We start from the raw sequence: 19911 nt of genomic DNA, 5'->3' as shown, positions 1-19911 counted from the left end.
GGAAAGGGGAGAAATACCCCAGCTTCTGTCTTCCTCTATGTTCCAGTCTCCTGCCATTACCCTTCATTAGCTTAATCCACTCAGAAAACCAGCTAACAAGGGAGCCTGGGAAATGCAGCTTGGAGGAAAATTCAGCTCTCCTGAAATGTAAAATAAGGCAAAGGAAAGGTGAGGAGTGGATCTGGGGGCAAACAAGCTAAGAATTGGCACAGGAAGGGTTCCCAGGAGGAAAATTAGGGTTCTATGAAAAGGGGGAGGGCTGCAAATATAAAAATGTCCCCTACAGACAAGCATTTAAAAAGTCAGACAAGCATTTAAAATGTCAGACAGAGCTATAAGTAATTGAGCAAAATCCTTCCCAGCAAGCAGATCTTAGCTTGTGGTGGACAGGTGGTAATCTGGATTAGGGATAGGTTTGGAAACAGGCAATAGGCAAGCGGAGCGTGGTGGCTGAGAATTCAGGAACATATGCTCACATCATTGAAGTCTGTTCACATGTGGTCAGATATGGGACTGAGGTTCCAAGCCAGCCTCTGGGACAAAATTAGCAAATGGACATACACAAGGCAGTTGGCTAAAACAAAAAGACCTTGGGAACAAGAACAGGATCCTGGGATATACAACGGGGCCAGAGCAGCATAACCAGCAGGAGGGGCTTGAGGCTGAATTTTGGGATAATAGATGTAGCTCCTTAAATGCCCTATGCCTGAAGTCAGCACTTTGGCCAATTTTGCTGACAGTTGTAGGTCAAGTGACTCTAGTATGGGGCCAGAACCAGGCAAGACTATGGTAGTAGACGCTTGTTGTTTTGCCGACCTAGAAGTTATTTTTACTTTTGGTAACCACTGATTTTTTTGGGGGGCACTACGCCTCTCACCTCAGACCTCAGTCCTTGTAGAAAAACTGACCCCAGCCCCTGTTCCAGAAATTGCCATAAGACTCAGGCCTAAGTCAGCTAACCCAGTCCACCCCTGGCCTCAGGGATTTGGGATGGACATGTGGCCCAAATTCATCTAGCGGTTTTGGAGGTGTGCACTTTTGTGGAGCATTTGGAGAAAAAGAGAATCTCTCTGCCAGATTTAGAGTTCTAAAGGTGTTAATCTGGACCTGTGCGGGGTCACCACATGAAGAGAGCCAGAGCAAGAGGAAAGCCAGCACAGAGAAAACCACAGCCAGGAGAGGAGGAGAGGGAGGAACTACGTCCTAAAGCCCAGCTGAAGCCTGGGGTTTGGGTAGCTATGACTTAAGGCAACCAAACCTTCCAGATTTCCAGTTACTTGAATTCCTTTTTCTAACCTTTTCCTGAAGGCAGTTTGAGTCTCGTTTTTCACTTAATTGCAACAGAAAGAGTCCTATTACATTCATCCTTTCATTTTTGCTGCACTGCCATTTGATTTTCATGTGAAAAAACCGATAGAAGGCTTCAAATGCCCAGTGTTTTCTTTGACTCTCTAAAATTGTCTTGAATTTCTTCTGGGCTTTGGTAGACATGATCGTGTACGAAATGGGGATGCTGGCGAATGCCCCTACTTACTGGAGAGAGTCCCGGAGAAGTGGCTGCATCAGTGTTTTGGATGAAGCAGGGAAATGTGGAGGAAGAACAGTGTCTGGAATGATGATGTTCCTCCACTTTTCATTCTAGGAAGCCATGGATGTGTCCTAACTCAGGCAAATTTTTCTTTCAACCACATGTTGGAAGTTTATCTGCCATGCCAGTTTGACGCATCAGCTTTGGCTAAATTCTTACTTTTTAACCTAATTAACAAGTTGTTTGCTGAATCAATCGACTGAATCAATAATTTTGGCATCCTGTTGAAACGTCTAAAAGACAAAAGTAAAGGCCTTCTTTAAATTAGTGTCTGGGGAATCTGGTGTACTGCCTGTGGAGTGCTCCTGAAAATATTCCCTGGAGGAGGAACAGTGCCCTAGGAAAGGCAGAAGTTAGGCCTAACAAAAATCAGAAGACCATGCTTTTTAAAAAATTACTTTTAGACAGAGTCTCGGTCTGTCACCCAGACTGGAGTGCAGTGGTGCGATCTTAGCTGACTGTAACCTCTGCCTCCCCAGTTCAAGTAATTCTCGTGCCTCAGCCTCCTGAGTAGCTGGGATTACAGGCGCCTGCCCCCACGCCCAACTAATTTTTTTGTTTTTTTTAGGAGAGACAGGGTTTCACATTGTTGGCCAGGCTGGTCTCGAACTCCTGACCTCAGGTGATCTACCCACCTCAGCCTCCCAAAGTGCTGAGATTACAGGCATGAAGACCATGCATTTTAACTACTATGATTGTATTAGTTAGGACTGTTTTCCCTACAGCAGACAGAAACCCAACTTGATTTGGCAGACGCAAAAAAGGAATGTATTGTAAAATATAGTTGAGTGTCTCTCAAAACCTACAGGTAGATTGTGTTTGGGCCTGCGAAACAACTGGAATCAGGGGCTCAAAAACAGCTGCAACATTTCTTGTCCTAGTTTCTTTCTGGGTGTTAACTTCATTATTTTCACTCACAGCAGGAGCTTCTCCTACATAGTGTAATACATGGTCACTGCTAATGCTTGAATTTTGCATCTTATCATTTCAGCCACCCTCTGGGTCTCAAGTCTAAGAGGTCCAGAGAAGAGCTCTAATTGGTCCATGCAGATCTCACTTTTTAACCAATCAGCTGTGTCCAGGGACAGGTCACATGTCCAAAATGGCTACTCCCATGATGACCACGAGGATTAGAGTGATGCAGGCAGTAATGTGGGGAAGCTCCTAAATAACCAGAGAAGCTGGGTGGACAAAAAGTATTGTGTCCAAAATTGGTGGGTTCGGGGTCCGACTTCAGGAATGAAGCCGCAGACCCTCGCGGTGAGTGTTACAGTTCTAAAGGTGGTGTGTCCAGAGTTTGTTCCTTCTGATGTTCAGACGTGTTCAGAGTTTCTTCCTTCTGGTGGGCTCATGGTCTCGCTGGCTTCAGGAGTGAAGCTGCAGACCTTGGCAGTGAGTGTTACAGCTCTTAAGGTGGCGCGTCTGGAGTTGTTCATTCCTCGCGGTGGGTTCGTGATCTCGCTGGCCTCAGGAGTGAAGCTGCAGACCTTCTTGGTGTTACAGCTCATAAAGGCAGTGTGGACCCAAAGAGCAAAAGAACAAACCTTCCACACTGTGGAAGGGGACCCGAGGGGGTTGCCACTGCTGGCTCCAGCAGTCTGCTTTTATTCCCTTATCTGGCCCCACCCACATCCTGCTGATTGGTCCATTTTACAGAGAGCTGATTGGTCTGTTTTACAGATAGCTGATTGGTCCATTTTGACAGGGTGATGATTGGTGCATTTACAATCCCTGAGCTAGACACAGACGTTCTCCAAGTACCCACTAGATTAGATAGACACAGAGCACTGACTGGTGCGTTTACAAACCTTGAGCTAGACACAGAGTGCTGGTTGGTGTATCTACAATCCCTTAGCTAGACATGAAAGTTCTCCAAGTCCCCACTAGACTCAGGAGGCCAGCTGGCTTCACCCAGCAGATCCTGCACCAGGGTGGCAGGTGGAGCTGCCTGCCAGTTCTGCACCGTGCACCTGCACTCCTCAGCCCTTGGGCAGTTGATGAGACCAGGTGCCATGGAGCAGGGGGCGGCTCTCTTCGGGGAGGCTTGGGCCATGCAGGAGCCCACGGCATGATGTGGAGGCTCAGGCATGACCGGCTGCAGGTCCGAGCCCTGCCCCATGGGGAGGCAGCTGAGGCCCGGCGAGAATTTGAGTGTGGTGTTGGTGGGCCGTCACTGCTGGGGGACCTGGTGCACCCTCTGCAGCTGCTGGCCCGGTGCTAAGTCCCTCAGCTGGCAGTGCCAGCTGGCTGCTCACAGTGCGGGCCCGCCGAGCCCACGCCCACCTGGCACTCATGCTGGCCAGCGAGCAGCGTGCGCAGCCTCCATTCCCTCCTGTGCCTCTCCCTCCACACCTCCCTGCAAGCAGAGGGAGCTGGCTCCGGCCTTGGCCAACCCAGAGAGGGACTCCCACAGTGCAGTGGCCGGCTGAAGGGCTCCTCAAGTGTGGCCAGAGTGGGCGCCAAGGCTGAGGTGGTGCTGAGAGTGAGCCAGGGCTGCCAAGGCTGCCAGTACACTGTCACCTCTCAGTATGGCCACAAAGGATGATGATATGGTTCATGACATTCATCACCAGGTCCTCTTTATCAGTTTCCTACTGCTGTGAAACAAATTTCTACAAACTTAATAGCTTAAAGAAAAACCTGTTTATGACCTCAGTTCTGTAGCTCAGAAGTCTGGGTGTAGCATGGCTTGGTTCTCAGAGTTTCACAAGGTTGAGGTGAAAGCTTGTCAAAGTGTCAGCCAGGCTCTCATCTTGAGATCAGGATCCTCTTCCAAGTTCATATGGTTGTGGCAGAATTCAGTCTCTTGAGGTTGCAGGACTGAGGTACCTATTTCCTCAGCTGTCAGCCATGGCTCCACTCTCCTAGAGGCTGGCATATTCCTTGCTGTATGGCCCACTCAGTATTCAAAGCTAGCAATGGATAATGTTTCTCCTGTTGAATCCTTCTGATGCTTCCAGTTGTCTTGCCAGGAAGAGCCCTACTCCTTTTAATGGATCACCTGACTTGGTCAGGCCCACTGAAGAGAATCTCTGCAAGTTGAGGACAAAGCCCTCCATAGGACTGACCCCACTTTAGATGCAAGTGAGATCCAAGGCCACCCTTCTGATTGACTGGCTATAAATTTGTGGGTTCCTATAACCTTCTCAAGTTTGATAATTCACTACGATGACACAAAACTCAGAAAAGCAATACTTATGATTATAGTTTTATTATAAAAGATGCGTAGAGTGGGGGCTATAGGGAACATAGAGCTTCTACACACTTGTCCTCATGGAGTCAAAGGTTCGTCACTCTCCAGGCACATCCAAATGGTCACCAACCACAAATTTCCAACCATTCTTGGTGTCCAGAGTTTTTACTGGAGTTTCATTATGTGTTCATGATTGATTACATAAGTCATTGGGCATGTAATTGAACTCAGTCTCCATTCCCTCTCTCCTCTCTGGAGGTCCAAAATTCCAACCCTCTAATCATGTAGTTGGTCTTTTTTTTTTTTTTTTTTTTTTTTTAAGACGGAATCTTGCTCTGTCTCCCACGCTGGAGTGCACTGGTGCACTGCAAACTCCGCCTCCCGTGCTCACGCCATTCTCCTGCCTCAGCCTCCCAAGTAGCTGAGGCTACAGGTGCTGGCCACCACGCCTGGCTAATTTTTTGTATTTTTGGCAGAGACGGGGTTTCAGTGTGTTAGCCAGGATGATCTTGATCTCCTGATCTCATGATCTACCCGCCTCGGCCTCCCAAAGTGCTGGGATTACAAACGTATCACGCTCAGCCTGTGGTTGGTCTTCCTGGTGACCAGACCCCATTCTGAAGCTATCTAGTGGCCCACAATGAGTCACTTCATTAGCATAGCAAAGACATTCCCCTCACTCAGGAAATCCCAAGGCTTTTAAGAACTCTAAGCCTAAAACCCAGGACAAAGACCAGACAAATTCTTTATTTTACCCCAGGGTTGTCTTGGAATTCTGCCTACTACACCTATCCTGTCACATCGTCCTTAACCAAGTCCTTCAAAGGCCATCTGAGATGCCCTCTCTTTTGGGAGCCTTTCCCCATCACCTCAATTGGATATGCTCTTTCCCATCTTTAAACTCCTATAAAAGTGTGTTTTTTTTTTTACTCTAACTTTTCCTTTATTACCACAAATTCTAATCCTTGTTACAAGTTTTCTCCCTGTAACTAGATTGCAAATTACATGCAAACACAAACTGCTTATTTATATAAATGACTTCTTTGATTTAAATATAGCAAGAGCTCCAAAAATATTTACCTAATCAAATTGAATATTACAGGTGAAACTGCCTTGTAATAAAGTGTTCTAGAAATTAGATAACTAAATCATTTGAGATGGAGACAACCCCTCCACAAAAGCACCCTTTATGGTGTTGAAGGAGGTGTGTGGGAAGATGACAGTATACTATATTTTTTTCAGACTCAATTTATTTTTCTGCCATTTAATATATGATATCCACATCTTAGGGGGAGGTCTGGGACACCTAGGAAAAATGTGTAAACTCTTCCATTAGTTTCTTGGGGACTAAGAAAATATGCAGTATTTGCAAGACTGAAAAACTGGGTATCATGACAAAAGAAGAGCCTAGGATTGTTAATCTCTGTGTATTACACCCACATGAAACACTTACCATGAAGACAGGAAGCATCTTTACAGCTTTTTCAGCTTGAAAACTCTTGACAAGTCTTGTAAGATCACAGGAATAATTGTGATTTCATGAGGGCAGATAATTAGTATTATAGGTGAAAGCATTAGCAAGAGACATTACAGTGGGTCATTGAGATCGGGGGTCCTGAACTCCTGGGCCATGGACTGGTACTGGACCACAAAGCAGGAGGTGAGTGGCAGGTGAGCAAAGGTTCATCTGTATTTATAGCCATTCCTCATCACTCACATTACCACCTGCCTCAGCTCTGTCTCCTGTCAGATCAGCGGTGGCATTCTATTCTCATAGGAGCGTGAACCCTACTGTGAACATGCGAAAGATCTAGGTTGTTTGCTCCTTATGAGAATCTAATGCCTGATGATCTGTCCCTATCTCCCATCGCCCCCAGATGGGATGTCTAGTTGCAGGAAAACAAGCTCAGGGCTGCCACTGATTCTACATTATGGTGAGTCATATAAGTATTTCGTTATATATCACAATGTAATAGTAATATAAATAAAGTGCACAATAAATGTAATAGGCTTGAGTCATCCTGAAACCATCTCCCCTGCCCCTCCCTGGTCTGTGAAAAAACTGTCTTTCATAAAACTGGTCCCTGGTGTCAAAAAGGTTGGGAACCACTGATTTCAATGTTTCCATTTTTTTTTTCCCCAGGAAAGAGCAAAGCACTCCTCCATCTTATGGTGGATTCACAATAGTCACTGCCTTTATCTTTGCTTCAACTGTTGCACTCCTCTCTCCCAAATAGTGTATTTTCTATCTACTTTAATATCCATTTTCAGAAAGGACTAACTGTAGATGAATGGTGTTCTGTTTAAATGAAAGACTAAAACCAAGTCAAAAACCTGCCCTCAAGAGTTGGAAGCAATGTCCTGGCTTGAGGTGTACCTCACAGGGACCTAGGCAGTGCCACCAGCTTTCCTTGGTGCCTCCAGCCTGTCACTGCATCTTCCAGCACACTGGAAACTGTTGATTTCTTTCCAAGTGAAAATATTGGGTAATTTTGGTGTCAAAGCTGCAAACATTGAATCAGAACTGACCATGATTTCTCAAGCCTCGAGCTCTCTTCCTCATCTGCACTTCTGGCAGTTTAAAAGTTCCTCTTAATCCCCTCCCTTTGTTTCTTTCAAGTCTGTTTACCATTTTTTCTGAGGGGTGTTTGCTCTATACGCTGTTATGAGGTCCAGAGTGTCTAATTGACAAATTATGTTGTGCTTTTGGAGGCTTTAAGTAATCATTTAAAATAAATAAGATCATAATTATCAGTTTTCATTTACCCATTTATTAAGTAACAATGTTCACACTGAGCAGTTTGATTTTGTTTTATAATAAGGCAATCTCTACATGATGACAGATGGTGTTTCATTTTGCCGACACTGTGCTAAAGTGCTTTGAGTTGTGATGTGTTTGATTTTATTAGAGATCAGATTTAACACATGCATGCTACATAACTGCAATCGCATTCCCATTTCTCATCTGTAGGAGAAAATGAAACTGTGATGAAATGTAATATACTCACCCTCAGGCAGAACTAGTGAGACTGGGAATTGCAACATAATAAATCTAATGGATATTACACTATAGGACCCTAGAAATTTACTGTTATTATGTTCAGGGAAGGAACTTGGTTTTGTAAAACTCACTTTTATTTCACTGGCATCAGTGCAATTTCACATTATTTAACTCTTGTGTCCCAATAGCAGAGATGGAATTTGTGATGTTGAAAAGGAAACTTGCCCGCCAAAGAACACAGGGGTCCAGGAACCCAGAGGAGGCAGCAAGGGGATAGCAAACAGCCAAAAAATTGCATTTACCAAATGCAAATCACAATGATGGCACACCATTAACAATGGATTGTTGGGATTGTCAAATTAAGCCACATTTAGCCATGCTGTCAGTGTGGCACCCATTGGAGAAAGACACATCCGTAAAAACATTTACTATGATATTGAGCCCTTATATTTTCAGCCATCTTTACTGCCACCCCTTAGGGGGATGGTGTGGGAAAGCAAGTTAATTACACATCTAGTTATTGGTGTGACTGTGGATAGAGCTTTTCCTAATGAAGCCATTGTCAAGTGGAATGCTGAAGGTCCGGGAGGTTCCTTCAGTGCTCATGTGTCAACAGGTGAAGCCCCCTGACTCCCCATTGCTAACTGAAGTTTGGTGTAATGATATCTACTCTGTTCCATGTCAACAGCCTCCCAAATGGTCTTCCTGCTTCTAGCTCTACCTTCTGTTATTCATCATAGATTGCCTCTCCTTACTCATTCTAAGTGACTGCTTTCACCATGTTGTTTCATGCTCAAAAGCCTCAGTAACTCCCCATTGCCTGGTATTCACACCCTTCCTAATTCAGCTCTGATCTCACAATTCCTTAAAATAAATCTGTTATTCCAGAGAAGTTGGTCTTTTCATTGTTCTTCAAACATGACAAATTCATTTCTTTATTCATTTTGGTGTTGGGCACTTTAGGTTTCGAGTGACAAAAATCCAACTCAAATCTGTTTAGGCAGAAGGGGAAGTTTATGAGATTATACATGAGGGAGGCAGGGTAGCTGGATCCTTGGCATAGATGGAACTAGGAACCAAAATGCTTCTCGGGTGGTCTCTCTTAGTCTTCGCTGCTACCTCGACATGAAAATTCGGATTTTCTTTATTGTCAAACTACTTCCATAGGAGAGGGGCTATCAGAGGAGAGGAAGTGAAACTATCAGTCTCCATGGTTTTAGGTTCAAAAATTCTAAGGAAGAGCTTTGATTGGCCCATTTTGTGTCAGGGGTTTGTCTCTGGTATGGTGGCAATGGCAAAGATATTGGGCCCTGTCATTGGCCTAACTTAGTTTAAGATAAGCTCCACCCACAATAATTCTGCCCAGGAAGGTGGGACCTGTAACATGATTTGAATAGGGGCCAGGCACAGTGGCTCACGCTTGTAATCTCAGCACTTTGGGAGGCCGAGGTAGGTGGATCACTTGATGTTAGGAGTTCAAGACCAGCCTGGCCAACATGGTGAAACCCTCTCTCTACTAAAAATACAAAAATTAGTCAGGCACGTGCCTGTAATCCCAGCTATTCAGGAGGCTGAGGTGAGAGAATCACTTGAATCCTGGCGGCGGGCAGAGGTTGCAGTGAGCCACGATCATGCCACTTCACTCCAGCTTGGATGACAGAGTGAGACTTTATCTCAGGAAGCAAAAAAAAAAAAAAAAAAAAAAGAATAGGGGTGTGGAGCAGAGCCCAGGAAAGGAGGCTATTCTGGTACTCTGGGCTGCCAAAATCACTGATGCTACCACAATGCGGTTTATGAGGTTGCCCTTCCCTCCCTCCTATCTCAATCTGACAATCTACCTTAGAGAATGAAAGGTCAAGGTTAGGGAGATAAATCTATAAGATAAATCCTATAAAACATGGATATTATCTAAAGTAATCCCCACAGATGCCCAGTAAAAATGGGACTATTGTTCATATTTTACAGGTGAGCTTAGAAAAGCTATTTACCTTGGTTAGGTCATTCAACCAGTAAATGGCTGAGCCAGGTTTAGAAACCAGCTCTGTTGGACTCTGTTCATAGTTTTGAGCATGTAGGAGGGATTTAGTTCTCTTGAACTATGCTAAAAAAGAAAATTCTAAAGTACCTGGATACCTTATTTATATGATCCAAAACACATGGTTGATTGAAAACATATGACTACTCAGTTTTCTTGATTTTACATTTAGGTTACTTAAGAGCAGGCAGATAGGGTAGAAGGATAATTATCCAGTTGTATTTCCTTGGGAACAGGACTAGTTCTTATCATATCTCACTCAACAAATATTTATTGACACCTTCCATGTAAATCAGTTAATTACGTCATACACCATTTTCTTTTTATATTTTATGTTTTTACACCATTTGCATTCATGCATATGGCCTCAGTTTCATTCAAACTGGTTATCTCACTATTTTCTGACTTTTTCTGCCTCATGTTCGCAGGTGCCATTTCTTCTGCTTACAATACCTCCTTCCTTCCCTCTGCGGCTGTAAAATTCTGCTTATTCTTTAAAGCTTGATTCAAACTCTATTTCCTCTCTGACCTCAAATGCCCCTCCCCACCCTGATCTACCAATGTCAATGATGTTCTCTTTTCTCTAAATACAGTATTGGGGAAATTACTTGGTTTTGGTTAGCCTCTCAAGCCAACATATAATTGCAAGCTTCTGGAGGGCTAGAATGGTGTCACGCTTTTCAGGATCCCCATAGCAACTACTGCAGTGCTAGATGCATAGCAGGTGTTGAATTAGTATTGTTTGTTAAGATAAGAAATACTCATATATTAATATTATTTAAAAATGCACTGGATTTCTATAGACTACCAACAGTGCCTTTGTAAACATTAAAGAAGGTAGTATATTCTGGTAAGAATGCAAATTAGTTGAACCAATATGGAAAGCAGCTTGGTGATTTTCAAACCACAGCTACTATTCAACCCAGCAATTGCATTATTGGGTATATAACTAAAGGAATATAAATTGTTTTGCCCTAAACACACATGCATGTGTATGTTCATTGCAACACTATTCACAACAGCAAAGACATGGAACCAACCTAAATGCCCATCAATAATGGATTGGATAAAGAAAATGTGGTTCATACACACCATGGGATACTATGCAGCCATAAAAAGAATGAGATCATGTCCTTTGCAGCAACATGGATGGAACTGGAGGTCATTATCCTAAGAAAATTAACACAGGAATAGAAATTCAAATACCATATATTCTTACTTATAAATGGTAGCTAAACATTAAGTATACATGGACACAAAGAGGAGAACAACAGACACCGGGGCCTACTTGAGCATGGAGGGTGGGAGGAGGGTAAGGATCCAAAAACTACCTATCAATTACTATGCTTATTACCTGGGTGATGAAATAATTTGTACACCAAGCCCCCATAACACACAGTTTACTTATATAACAAACCTACACATGTACCCCTGAACCTAAAATAAAAGTTAAAAAAAATTAAAAAGGTAGTATAATGTAGTGTTAAGAGTTCAGACGTTGCAGTTAAAGCAGGGTTTGAATTCCGGCTTATGTTTTAATTGTTGTAGAATTCTAGGTAAGCCTCAGTTCCTTCATTTGTGAAGTGGCTACAGGACTTTCTATTCATAGAGATTTCTGTTGTGAGAATTGCCTGAGATGCACTTTATGAAGTGCTTAGCCTAGTACCTGATGCATTGCTGGGCACAGTAAGTGGTAAGTAGGTATAGGGGAGGTTACCCGAGCATATGATCTCTACCTAAAGAAACACATTCCAGGCCAGGTGTGGTGGCTAATGGTTGTAATCCCAGCAATTTGGGAGGCTGAGGTGGGCAGATCACTTGAGCTCAGGAGTTTGAGACAAGCCTGGGCAACATGGTGAAACCCTATCTCTACAAAAAATACAAAAGTTAGCTGGGTGTGGTGGCAGGTGCCTCTAGTCCCAGCTACTCAGTAGGCTGAGGCAGGAGAGTCACTTGCACCCAGTAGGTGGATGTTGCAGTGAGCCAAGATTGTGCCATTGCACTCCAACCTGGGCAATGGGAGTGAAACCCTATTTCAAAATAAAGAAGAGTACATTCCAATTAAATTATTAGAAAAGGATAAGTTTTCAACCAAATTTGACAGGTAGTTATTATATGTCATTGCATTATAAGACATTTTGTTAATTTCCTTATCGAACCCTCAGTGTGGGGAATGGGAAAGGGAGGATGATTCCTGTAGATAGGGTTGGTGGGAAGGCTTCTCAGGAGGTGACACTTGCCTCTAGACCTGAGTGACAGAGAATCAGCCATGTGAAAGTCTGGAAGAATAACATTCCAGACAGAGGGAACTACAAGTGAGAAGGCCCTGAGGAGGGAAGACTATGCTTGAGGCACAGAAGGAAGGCCACACCAGCTGGAGCTTAGTGAATTTGGGGAGGTAAGCAGAGCTCAGATTGCACCAGGCTTGTTAAACCTTAATAATGAGTTGGAATTTTATTCCAATTTCAGTAAGAAGCCATTGGAAGGTTTTAGCAAAGGAGTCATCTGATAGCCAGTGTTCAAGGTGGCCGCCAAGAATCTTTGCTTCCTATTATTCAGACTCTCCCACATTGAATAAGACTAACCTGTAATTAACGGACTATTGTGGAAAAAGCAGCAAGTGACTTTGGAGGCGAAGCTGTAAAAGATGCTGGGCTTCTGTCTTGCTCTCTCTCATTCATTCATTCTGGAAGAAGACAGTTGCTGTGCCATGAAGACATTCAAGCAGCTTTAGAAGGGGTCTGTTTGGCGAGGATCTCAGGCCTCCTGCCAACAGTCATGTGAGTGAGCCACCTTGGAAATGGATCTTCCTGCCTCAGTTGAGGCTTCAAATGATTGCAGCTTCAGCTAACATTTTGACTGCAACCTCAGGAGACACCTGAAATCAGAACCACCTAACTAAGCTGCTCAAGTTCCTGGTCTTCAGAAACTATGTGAGATACTATTTTTTTTTTTTTGTCTTAAGCTGCTAAATTTTGGAGTAATTTGTTCTGCAGCAATAAATAATTCAAGTGGTATCATCTGATTGTGATTTTCTATCCTTGGCCTGCTGGATGGACAAAGAACTTTGGAGGGGTAAAGAGTAGAAGCAAAGAGAACATTGGCAAGGCTTGGTAGGTATTCAGATGAATGATGGCGGTGGCTTGAACCAAGGGTGGTGTATTTGTCTGTTCTCATGCTGGTAATAAAAACATACCCGAGACTGGGTAAGTTATAAAGAAAAAGAGGTTTAACGGACTCACAGTTCTACATGGCTGGGGAGGTCCCACAATCATGGCAGAAGGCAAAAGAGGAGCAAAGGCACGTCTTATATGGTGGCAGACAAGAGAGCATGTGCAGGGGAACTGCCCTTTATGAAAACATCAGATCTCATGAGACTTATTACTATTATGAGAACAACAGGGGAAAGAGCTAACCCCATGATTCAATTACCTTCCACTGGGTCCCTCCCACGACATGTGGGGATTATGGGAGCTACGATTCAAGATGAGATGTGGGTGGGGGCACAGCCAAACCATATCAGGGGGTATCTCCAGGGGTGGTGAGAAACAGTCAGCTTTCGTGGAGCTGATGTGATCTGCTGATGGATTCACTGATGAGGCTTTGGGGTTCAAGGAATTAAGGTTGACTCCTTCCTTTTTGGTCTGAGCAAGTTGGTGAACAGTGGTCCCATTTCTTGAAAGGAGTTAATCAGTTTGGAGAAAAAAATCTAGACTCCATGAGGCACAAAATAAAGACTGTGTTGAATGAAAGAAAGTGAGACAGTTTAACCAGAAGCAGTTTTTCTGTCACCTACAGAGTTACAAATAAGAACTGTCTATGTTTCAATAAAAACACCTTCAGTCAGAACCTTGGAACTGGCTTCCTTCTTCTCAATTAAGTAGAAGACAATTAAATTAGAGTTCAGCTTCGAGGAGTTCATTATGCCTCATTGAAAATGATAAATGACTCTTGGTGACCTCATCACCTCGCCAACATGGTCCCACCTCGTTTTTCAAAGAGCTAATGAAACCGATGGATTTCTCCCTCCTCAGTAGCAGGGCCAACACAAACAGAGTGCACACCATGAAACGTGAGGAAGCTGAGAAGGAGGCAGGAGAGAAAAGGGAAGAGAAAACCCACAGTGGACATTTTGACAATTGGCCAAAGCGACTTTGAAGTGCAAGCTTGGAAAAAAAAAAAAAACAACACAAAAACCCACCTATCTACATATTGATTTACTCTCTGTTCCATTGTTTTCAACCACCTCTGCTTGTCAAACAACACTGAAGTTTGTGTGTGTGTGTGTGTATATATCTGTGTGTGTGTATGTGTGTGTGTTGAGAGGCACAGGCCTGCCCTTTTAAGTTGGAAAGAAATAAAGTGATGGGAACAAAGGAAGGGAAAATGATAACAGGGAGTGCTTTGGTGTTGACAAAGATGTCCATTAGTCCATTAGTACTTGCTTTCTCTTAAAATTACCTTGAGCTAGAGCAAGAACTTGAATTACTCTGCCTGCTTCGCTGGGAAGGAGCAAAGCTGTCTTCAGAACCTGGAGGTAGCCAGAGGAAGGGGTTAGGAGCAGGAGCTTCGGATCTGGGCTTGAGTTCTGGTTCTCTGGCTATTCAGCTGTGTGGCCTTAAGAATGTTACTTAACCTCTTTGAGCCTCTTCATCTACAAAATGGGAATAATCTTATTGCACAGGCTTGGTGTGAAGAATGAGTGATATTATACACACCAGACACTTAGCTACTTCAAATCATAGGACAAACACTCAGGAGGAGGCAATTGTCTTAGCTGTTGTTTTATTCTGACTCCCAAGTTAATATATATATTTTTTCATTGTGTTACTTCTTACATTCTGAGTGTCAAGGAACTTTATTTAAAATACATGCTTTATTGGAAGGCTGTGGTGGGAGGATCACTTGAGCCCAGGAGTTTGAGACCAGCCTCGGCAACATAGGGAGAACCCCCACCTCTCTTCTCTACAAAAAATTTAAAAATCAGCCAAGCATGGTAGCATGCGCCTATGGTCCCAGTTACTAGAGAGGTTGAGGTAGGAGGATCGCTTGAGCCCAGGAGGTCAAGGCTGCAGCAAGCCATGATTGTGCCACTGCACTCCAGCCTGGGTCACAGACAGAGACCCTGTCTCAAAAACAAAAACAAAAAAAAACAAAAATCAAAGTACACACATGAGGCTGGGCGCAGTGGCTCACGCCTGTAATCCCAGCATTTTGGGAGGCCGAGGTGGGCAGATCACGAGGTCAGGAGTTTGAGACCAGCCTGACCAACATGGTGAAACCTTGTCTCTACTAAAAATACAAAAATTAGCTGGGCGTGGTGGTGCATGCTTGTGATCTCAGCTACTCAGGAGGCTGCGGTGGGAGAATCGCTGGAACCCGGGAGGCAGAGGTTGCAGTGAGCAGAGATCACGCCACTGTACTCCAGCCTGGGCAACATAGTGAGACTCTGTCTAAAAACAAACAAACAAACAAACAAACACCACACATGATTTAGGACAGGGTTTGGCAAACATTTCTATAAAGGGCTAGGTAGTGTATATTTTAGTGTTTGCGAGTCGTATGGCCTCTGTTGGAACTACTCATCTCTGCTGTTGCAATGCAAAATCAGCTATAGACAATGCATAAATAAACATGCATGGCTACCTTTCAATAAAACTCCATTTACGAAAAAACAGTGGCAGCTGGATTTGGTCTCCCAACCCCTGATTTAGGAGACAGAGCTGGGTAACTGTAATTTCAAGTGTCCTGAGTATAATTTTATTATTTGCATTGCTGACCTCTGTTTATATTCTATCTACAATTTTCCTAGTATTTTAAAGTATATCTTTCATTTACCTTCACAGAAACTGTGAAGTACTAATAACAGCCATGGTTTATTGAATGTGTATTATGTGCTAGACACTGTCCTAAGGGCCTGGCAGGCACCATGGAAGCCAGCAAGAGAATGTGCACTCAGGCTCTGGATCCAGATGGTTGGGAGTTGAATCCTAGCTGGGTGACCTTGGGCAAGTCACTTAAACTCTCTTGGCCTCAGTTTCTCATATGTAAATGCCTTTACAATTGTAAAGCTCTTAGAAGCACATCTGGCATATAATAAGTATTAAAAAAATGTTAGCTAGCTCAATTAATCTTCACAATTACCTGAGAGAGAGTTACCATTATTTCTGTTTTACAGATGAGAAAACTGAGGTATGGAAAAAGGTGCCCATTTCCCAAGGTCATCAGGGTGCTGCTCATCAGGGCCACAAACAAGATCTGTGTGACTCCAGAGCCTTTGTTCTGTTAGGGACACACATCACTTCCTCCCAAGGATGATCGTTACCTTCATTCTGCGGAGGAGGAAACTGAGGATCAGAGAGAAAATGTGTTTGCCTGAGCCTCGATGTCCAATAAGCAAAAGAGCCAGGACTCCCTTTCTAATCTTTGATTCCTGGTCCAGCTCAGTGACCAAAACACTGTGTCCTTTTTTAGAGATCATTAAAGCCACGGTCTATGCTTTGGGAGGCCAAGGCAGGAGGATCACTGTAGGCTGGAAGTTCAAGGCCAGGCTGGGCAACATAGTGAGACACTGTCTCTACAACAACAATAAAAAAATTAGCCAGGCATGGTGGCGCAAACCTGTAGTCCCAGCTACTCAGGTGACAGGAGGCTGAGGCAGGAAAATCATTTGAGCCTGGGAGTTCAAGGCTACAATGAGCTATGATTGCACTACTGCATTCCAGCCTGGGGAGCAGAGTGAGACTCTGTCTCTTAAAAAACAACAAAACAAAACAAAACCAGAGTCTATCAGTGATTTCAGTAAGAGGGTGAGCAGTGAAGGAGAGGAAGAAGAGGAGGATTTCAAGTGTCTGGAGCGGAGAACTGACTTGCTGACAAGTCTGTGACTGACTCTGTTCCCAACCTGAGCTTGATGAAAGAAGGTGGTATTCCAATGACAATAATCATCAACAACAAGAACAAGTGTTTATTGGCGTTTACTGTTCCAGGACCAGCACTAGATGATTTTCATGCATCATTTTATTTCTCACAGCAAGTTTACAAGCAAAGTCCTGCAGGATCCTTACTCTAGATGTGGGAAACCCAAAGCTCTGAGAGAGAACTACTTTGTCATCTGAAGTATCACATGGTGAGAATGTTGTAGAGCCAGGATCTGAACCTGAATCGGTCAACTTCCAAACTTGTTCTCTGAAAAACTTCACCACTATTATGTGTTCTGTGCCATCCCCCAATGGCCACAGCCACAGAGTTTCAGCGTCCTCCTTTTCCTTTCCTTTCTCTTTATTTTCTCTCTTAAGCTTTCTCTCTTACAGGTGGGAGTGTCTCATGAGTCTAGGACATGTGTAAATTTGGTAAGAGCTCCCCCAACCCCAACAGTGGAGGACTTTTCTATGATTCCTCTTCGTACTCAGCACTTTATCTGCTTGCCTTCCATTGATTGAGCAAATGCAAAGTGTCTTCATTATCCAAATGTGACCCAAACTTCCCCAGCCTCATGTCATCCCATCCTTTGAACTAGTCCATGAGCTGAATGAGTGGGGCCTGGGTAGCACCCAACACCTATAAGGCAGCCCACTAAAATTAATTAAATGTAGAATGAATACTTTAGGAAGGGAACTTACATTGATTGAGTATCAGCGACATGTCAGTGCTGCTGGAGACTCATAATCTGTTAAGCTTCCCAACACTGCAGAGAGGAGGGGTTAACGTCCTCATTTTTGAGGGTGGACAGCTGCCCAGAGCCACTCAACTGATAAGGAGCAAAGCCAGAATTTGAGGCCAGCCTTTCACAAGACCAGCTCTTTTTGCAACATCACTTGGTGAAATGGCCGTTGTCTTGACAATAAGAGGCAGCAGACAGTGGGCTCTGGAGATGGCTGAACAGGGAGTCAGGACACCTGCAGGCTCACTGTGGCTCAGCTGAGGCCTCCTTTCCTGACTGCACACAGGTCCCTGCCCTGCTCTGGTCTCAGTGTCTATACTGCAGGGAGGAAAGGGTTGACTCAGATCAGTGTTTTCCAGCATGTGGAGTGTGGGCCTACAGGAGGGCTTTAAGAAGCCAGATCATTAACTAACATTAATTCACTCGGGGGGAAAAGACAATTCACTTTATATTTCATGTCAGTTCTTCTCATTACCCCAAGAAGAAGAACTGAGTGTGATTCATTCATTCATTCAACACGTATATTGAGAATGCCTAGTGTGTGGCAAGCACATTCTAATGGGGTTGAGGCAGTGAACTGCACAGAAAAGGGCCTTGCTCTCATGGAGCTTGTATTCAGGAAGGTCGGGGGGAAGGTAGCAAGTAGGGTGTTAACAATAGCAACAGAAGGTATAAAAGAATGAACATAGGGTGAGGTGCAAAAGGCAGGCTGGCTTGAGCTCCATGTCCAACGATACAATTGGAAGTGAGGAGATGGAGCAACCGAGAGGCCAAGTTAATGGATAGTGAAGTCATACCCAGTGGATGTGGAAGTTACCAAGAAAGGTACAGGATGTGAAGGGGAGGAAGACAGTAAACCCTGTTGGAGTCATCAGTGATGGAGGGAGTTAGCTGGGGGCTGGGTGTTTAGGGGTGGCTGTGGATCTATAAATGACTTAAGGAGGGTTGGCTGACGATCAGATCATGACAGCATGAGCTTCATCGCACTGGTGCCCTTGGAGGAAGGAGAAGGATTGGAATGAAAGAGGCCAAGAGACACACAAGGATCACACTGGCCACCACTTCAGGCCTTGAAGTATGCGCAGTGTGAGAAGAAAAAGCAAAGCCCCACCTGAGTGGCTGCAGGATAATTGGGGGTGCCTGGGGTGGTGAACACAGAGAAGTACCACCTACATCCCCCACCAAGGAAAGACTTGTTGCCTTGCTGCAGGAGGTGCTGTCAGTAGATCACCCCCAGCAATTGGTTTCTGCAGGGCTGCAGGAGAGCTGCTTCTCTGGAAGACACAGAAGGCATGCTCAGCGTCTCCTCCTGTCCATTTCTGCCTCTTCCCACCTCTGACATGGGGGTTGTGATCCCTGATAAATATCCTGCACACCAAATTCCATTTCAGCATCTGCCTGCAGGGAACCCAACTTAGGACACTCAAGGATAACCAGGATTTGCTAAAGACAAGTGTTAAAGAAAAAAATTATTCGTTATACCTGTTAAATATGCTACGAAAGACTTTATTCCAGGGGCCTCCTACAATTGGGATTTTGTAGTAAGTGAAAGAGATCAGGCTCACCTTCAAATACAACAAGGAAAAGTGGAAATTCATAGTCAAGAGGGGTAGGGTGAGGTGAGTGTTGATGGATGAAAATTACTATAACGAAACTTCAAGGGTAAATGGGGGATTCTGGCCAAATCTGCCTAACTGGCTTCCTGCTGAAGGCAGGCCAGACATCACCTGGACGATGATGGAGGATGAGAAACCTGAGCAGATATAGAGAGCGATCAGATATTGAGGGGAGGGGGTTCTGGCTAAACTGACTCCGCAGGATTCTTGCTAAAATTGAGCTCTTGGGGGATATGCTTAAGAGTGGGATCTAGTTGGAAGCCTGACTAAAGTTTGATCAAGAAGAGAACATTTGTCGCAAGGAGAGAATTGTTGTCATAAGAAAAATCTTTGTCACTTTGAAGGAGATGTTCAGGGAAGAAATGGAAGACATGGGGGTGTTTGCTGAAGACAAACAGTATTTCCATGGAGCACAGCGGTTTTGGGTGGATGGGGCACAGCAGGTAATTACCTCCAAGTAGAGGATGAGGATCCAGGGGACGACGCCCTTGGGAGCTCGAGCTTTGGTGACAACAGAACATCTGTCAGGGTGTCCCAGAAATTTCTTTTTAAATCCTCAATCAATACTGGCCTTGTCCATCAAACTTCTTGCCTTCCCACAAAGTTATTGATGACTACGAGTCAAAAACAATCTTTTTTTTTTGTATGTCCTACTGGAGCAATTTGGCCTCTGCTGTCTTGTCTTTGGCTTTTAGGGTTTTAGTAATACAAATAACTCTTTTGTTGTTGTTTTGTTTTGTTTTTGAGATGGAGTTTCACACTTGTCACCCAGGCTGGAGTGCAATGGCGCTGTCTCGGCTTACTGCAACCTCCGC

This window comes from Pan paniscus, chromosome 18 (assembly GCF_029289425.2).
Source record: "Pan paniscus chromosome 18, NHGRI_mPanPan1-v2.0_pri, whole genome shotgun sequence".
NCBI classification, from domain to species: domain Eukaryota; kingdom Metazoa; phylum Chordata; class Mammalia; order Primates; family Hominidae; genus Pan; species Pan paniscus.
The sequence above is the reverse complement of the archived record's forward strand: the minus strand, read 5'-3'. Positions refer to the sequence as shown.